Source organism: Elephantulus edwardii, unplaced genomic scaffold (assembly GCF_000299155.1).
Source record: "Elephantulus edwardii isolate Elephantulus edwardi_28Jun2011 unplaced genomic scaffold, EleEdw1.0 scaffold00186, whole genome shotgun sequence".
Taxonomy (NCBI): Eukaryota; Metazoa; Chordata; class Mammalia; order Macroscelidea; family Macroscelididae; genus Elephantulus; species Elephantulus edwardii.
In genome coordinates this window covers 2,415,004-2,421,006 of record NW_006399936.1, presented here as the reverse complement: position 1 = coordinate 2,421,006, position 6,003 = coordinate 2,415,004, and positions in this window count along the sequence as shown.

Genomic DNA, 6,003 nt, shown 5'->3' with positions numbered 1-6,003 from the left:
CAGCAAAAGACAAGACTCTCAACGAGATGGAGTAACACAGTGACTGTAACAACGGGCTCAATATATCAGAGATGGTGAGGATGGCACAGGATAGAGCATGGTTCAGTTTGTTCATAGGGTCGCTATGAGTTGTATTTGACTCGACAGGTGCAACTGGTAGATTAGAAATACCTGCCTTTGCGTTAGCAGCACAAAGGTGTAAGGTGAGAATTCACCTGTTGCTCCGCCGGAGAAAGATGAGCAATCTCCTCCCGTGAGATTTACTGTTTCTGAAAGCCTGATGGAGAGCCAGCTATGGGTCAGCTCTGACTCATGGTACATAACTACAACAAATCTTTTTCTATACATACATACAGGGAGCTCTAATGGCTTAGAGTAAGGAGTTGCACTGCCAACCTAAAGGCACGTGGTTCGAATCTACAAGCTGAAAGATGGGTAATCTCCTCCCGTGGGGTTCACAGACTTGATAGTCAACTATGAGTCCGTTCCAACTATACGATACCCAATAACAAATATAAACACACACGCGTACGTTTAGATAAGCTTTTGGGAATTGAGAGAGGCCACCGCAAACAGCGAAGGGCTCTAGTTAATTATTTCATAATTAATTCATGTTCAGGTGGTGGTGAGCTGGGAAAACAGCGTGTGAAAATAAAAACTACATTTCCCAAGGGAAAGCACGGTGCGTCATAAAGGAGGGACCGCGCACGCGCAGAGCGGCCCTCCCGCGGCGCCTTGGCTCACGAAAGGGAGGAAAAGCGCGTGGGGTTTCGACGTGCCGCTCATCTTCCAACGCAAGTCTTTCCCCTCCCTCGGACTCTGAAAGAGACATTCGAGAGACAAGCCAGTCTCCCCGCTGACCAGTTTCCAGAGCGACGTGCTTGTTTCGCCTGTGATATAGTAGGTGGGAGGCGGCGTGGCAGGGGAGCGCCGGAGAGTCGGGGGCGCGAAGGGCTGAGGTCTCCCTTTGCGCCTGTCCTGGGCCACCTCGGCGTCGGTGCGGAGCAATGCGCACGCGCGCTGCCTGGGAGGCGGGACCCCGGGTTGGGTGAGTGGGGAGGTGCGGGCCTTGGAGTGTGCGCGTGCGTACTGTGCGCCTGTCAGCTATGGCAGTTGGAAAGTCGCTGAGGCGCGCGTATCCCTTGAGCTTGGCATTGCTTGATACAAATTCCTTGCAGAGTGAACAGAGAAGGGATATGGGAAGTGGGATCACTTACAGTGTGTTGGTAGTGACTAGGGTTTGGGTTTTTTTTCCTGTTTTTACTGGGACAACGGGAGGTGGTATTGAACAGGTCATCTTAAGTGTTGCACAGAAAACCCCAAAGTCATTGCTGTCAAGTCGGGACAGACTCATTGCTCATCCTCCATCGAATAAATTGCGTGGAAAGACACTGCCTATCTTTCCTCCCGTGGAGCAGCTGGTGGGTTTGAACCGTAGGCCTTTGGATTGGCTGTGTTGCTTCTTACACATTAAGCCACCAGAGCTTCCTGCTTGAAAGAATTAATAGGTTGTTTTAAGGAATTCGCAGGATTCTTTTCAGTTCAGCTGTCCCTTTAGGTTTTTAAAATTTTTTATTTTTCCCATGCACACCCATGTTTTTTGCTGCTTTGTTCAGAATAGCAAAGAGTTGGAAACAACCCAGTGCCCATCAATAGACGAATGAATAGAGAAGCTGTAGTATAGTCACACAATGGAATATTATGCAGCACTGAAAAACCAAGAACTCCTGAAGTATTATACAAAATGGGTGACCCTGGAGGACATTATGCTGAGTGAAATATCTCAGTCACAAAAAGACAAATCCTGCATAATGCCACTGTTCTGTTATAGAACAGGACTGACACGAGATTGGGGGAAAACTAAGAAAAGAGAGGATAAATAATGCATATGGCATTGAAATAGACGAGGGAGAGAACTATATGAAAGGAATATGTGATTAGGTATTTTTGGCATGACAAGAGTCCAGAGTAAGAGTTGCACATTAAAGTGGTAGTGGTGGTAAAAAAAAAAAAGTGGTGGTGGTAGAGATGACTGTGTAACAACGAAAACTTTTTTCCAAAGAAAAAAGCAAACTGGAGGGGAAGGGGGACAGGAAGGAAAATGTGCGACAATGAATGAATGGAAATCCAAGTTCTTTATAAACTTTAATTAAAATTTTAAAAAATTATTTTCCTCTTTTTGTTTTATTCATTGTTGTGTATTTACTTTCGCCCCTCCCCTTCCCCCAGCCCAGCTTCAACCATCTGTTTTGAAGATGTAGCAGGCGCTAGGCCTTGAGCTAGGAGCGTGCAATGTAACCAAAACAAAAAGTACTTTTCACCAGAGTCCTTTTGATTAGCAGTGCAACTTCCGGTATACTACACCTTCAGAGCTCATTTTGGTAAGAAACAGGGTTGGCAAGAAAAAGTTGGCAGTTCGAATCCACCAGGCGCTCTGCTGGAGAAAGATGAGCAGTGTCCTTCCATAAAGATTTACAGCCCCTTTTTGGGGATAGAGGGTACAGGATACAGCACAGCTTTTGTATGTAGATTCATTAGGACCATTGAAGTCTAGGATCTGAAACAGAATCTAAAAGGCAAACTGGAGTGTCTCTATTCTCAGTGAGGTTCATTCTTTGTTGTTCATAGTCATCATTGCTGTCAAGTTGGAATCAACTCAGAGCTGATCCTCCAGTGGGTTTTCAGAAGCTGTAAATTTCATTGGAGGAGATTGCCCATCTTTCTACCTTGGCGCAGTTCGTCGCTGTTCAGTGACTTCAGATTTGTTTTCACTCTTACCTGGCCTGTATACAATAGAAAGAAAGAAACACTGCCCATTCTCACCCCAGCCTCACAAGTGTGGCTGTGGTTAAGCCCCCATTGGTGAAGGCACTTTGTCAGTTCTTCACCTTGAGGGTCTGCCTCACTTACACTAACCTTCCACTTATCAACCATGATACTCTTCCCTTGGGACTTCTGATAACATGCACAAAGTGTGTGAAATAAAAAGTCTTGCCACACTTCCTTCTGACAAGCATTCTGCCTGCATGTCTTTCAAGATAAATTTGTTCCCCTGGTAGTTTATAGTGTGTTTCTTGGCACAGATGAATGTGTGTCTCCAAGGCTGCATCCCTTTGTTGAAGCATCTTGATTGGTATTCTGTCATTTCTTGGATCCTTTGTTCACAGAGCTCATGTAGTCTGTACAGAGTTGTGCTTAGCATGCTCTGGTGGTTCTTCCTTGGGAGAAAGATGGACAGTCTTCTCCCATTAGGATTTACAGCCTCAGCAACAGGATGGTATGAGTTGTAACGACTCAAAGACAAATGAGTGTGAGGTCTTTTTATTTTTGAAATGTGTTTCTCCAGCGCCTCACTGCTGCATGGACTTTTTCCTTCGGTTTCAATGATTCTTGATTACCTGCTACTTCCTGAAATGGCTGAGCATCAACGAATTCTTTTTGGTAGAGTGACTCTGTCTTCCTTCTATATATTCTTTTGACTTTTCCTGCATGATTCAATTTTTTGCCCATAGAATCCTTCAGTATTGCAGCTTGAAGTTTGGGGTTCCCCCCCTCACTTTCTTCAGCTCTTTTAACTTGAGAAGTGCTAAGCAGGCTCTTCCCTTTTGGTTTTCTAACTCCAGGTCTTTACAGTTTTCCTTACAAAACATTGCTTTGTGTTCTCTGACTGTAGTTTGAAGTCTGTTCTGATCTCTTACCTCATCGTTTCTTCCTTTCAGTTTAACTGCTCTATATTCTAGAGCAAGTTTCAGTCTATTTTGATCCTTTCTATTTCATGTGCTTTTGCTTGCTTCTTATATGATGGCCTTGATGACATCACATCACTCTGGGGGTTTTGGTCATTAGTGTTCAGTGCATTAATTCTGTTCTTCAGGTGATCTTCACATTCAGGTAGAGTAGGCTCAAGGTCATATTTTGGCTTTTATAGACTTCTTGAAGTTGTTAGCTATTTAATTTACTTAGATTCACTATCAGCACTTTCGGTTCCAGCAGTCAAGAAATCAAAAGACATGTCACGTTGGGGAAGTGTGCTGTCAAGGACCTCTCCAAGGTGCTGAGGAACAGCAGTGTCAGTTTGAAGACTGTGGTGAGCTTGATTCAAGCCGTGATCTTTTCATTTGCTTCCTATGTGTCTGAAAATTGGACCATGAATAAGGATGACAAAAGAATTAATGCCTTTCAGGGTTTTTTTTTTGTTTTTTTAATAATTTTAATGAGCATTTACAGAGATTTTGGATTTCCATTCATTCATCGCTGCACTTCTCTCCCCGCCCATCCCTCCCCCCCCCATTCAGTTTTGATGTTGAGGAAGAGTACTGAATATACCATGAACTGCCAAAAGAACAATCAGATGTCTTGGAAAAAATGCAAGCTGATGCTCTTTAGAGGCAAGGATGATGAAACTTCGTTGCACATACTTTGAGCATGTTATGAGGGGGGGGATCAGTCTTTGGAAAAAGACATCATGCTTAGAAAAGTGGAGGGTCAACAAAAGAGAGGAAAACCCAAGGTGGGTCAGCACAGTGACTGCAGCAGCGGGCTGAGTATATGAAGGGTGGTGAGGTTGGCACAGGATAGGGCACTGTTCAGATCTGTTGTTCTTAGGATCTCTATGAGTCTTATTTGACTCAGTGGGACCTAACAACAACAACAAGACTTCTTTAGTTTTCTTCAGTTTCACTTTGAACTTGGATATAAGCAACTTATGATCAGTTTCATAGGTGGCTTTTGACTTTGTCCTGACTGATAATTCTGAGCTTTCCTACTATCTCTTTCCACAGTCGTCAGTTTGGTTCCTGTGTGTTCTATCACTCCTCCAAGGTGAGGTTCATATCTGTAGTTGCTGTTTATGAGATTTTTTTCAAAGAAATTATTTGCAATGTCAGTGATATTATCAGCACATTTCCAGAAGGCAGAACAGGATGTGTCTCTGAGGGACATTTTGGTGGAACTCTCCAGAAGGGAATTGGAAATCTAAGTTGGAAGTCAGTCTTGGAAAGTAGTTCGGACTTGAAGCCAATGAAAATCCTTGGGAAGGTGCTTAACAGATGAGAAGGAGAACATGAGATGCTCTTGCACAAGATGAACGAGGAAATTAGCAGAAAGACTAGCCAGAATGGGTGGAGAAAGGGAGAGACGAAAGGCCTGCTTCAAGAGCATAGCCCTGAGAAGCTGTGTGTGACCTCTGGGAAGGAGAGGGGATTTGAGGGAGGGATGGATTGACTGAATTCAGGAGTAAATGGTGAAATGTATGGATGATGAGGCTAGGCCTTCTTGGAAAAGTATTAAAAATATCTTTTGATATGTAAAATTTAAAGATGTATTGCGATGGGAAAGTCTGCTGTTAGGAACCTTTCCAAAGTTCTGAAGAGCAATGGTATCTCTCTGGAGACTAAGGTTCATCTGATACAGGCCATGGTCTTTGCTATAACTTGTTATGCATCAGAGAGTTGGACAATGACTAGGGAGGATAGAAGAATTGATGCCTTTGAGCTGTGGTGCTGGAGAAGAGTATTGAGGGTACCATGGACTGCTGGGAAAACAAACACATTCATCCTGCAGAGGGTTAAACCGGGCTACTCCTTGGAGGCAAGGATTCTGAGGCTTCATCTGACATACTTTGGACATGTTGTAAGGAGGGACCGATCCTTGGAGGAGGACATCATGCTTGGGATGGTGGAAGGACAGCGCAGGAGGGGAAGACCCTCTATGAGGTGGATTGATTCAGTGACTGAGGTAATTGGGATGGGAGTGTCAGAGAGTGCGGTTGGCACATGACAGAGCAGAGTTTAGGGCTGTTGTACATAGGGTCTCTATGAATCGCAAGCAACTCGACAGCACATAACAACAACATGTAAAATTTAAGAATATGCTTTTGTACCCATCAACAAACGAATAGATAGAGAAGCTGTGGCACAGTGGAATACTACACTGCTTTGAAAAACAAGGAACTCATACAATATTATTCAAAATGGGTGACCCTGGAGGACATTATGCTGAGTA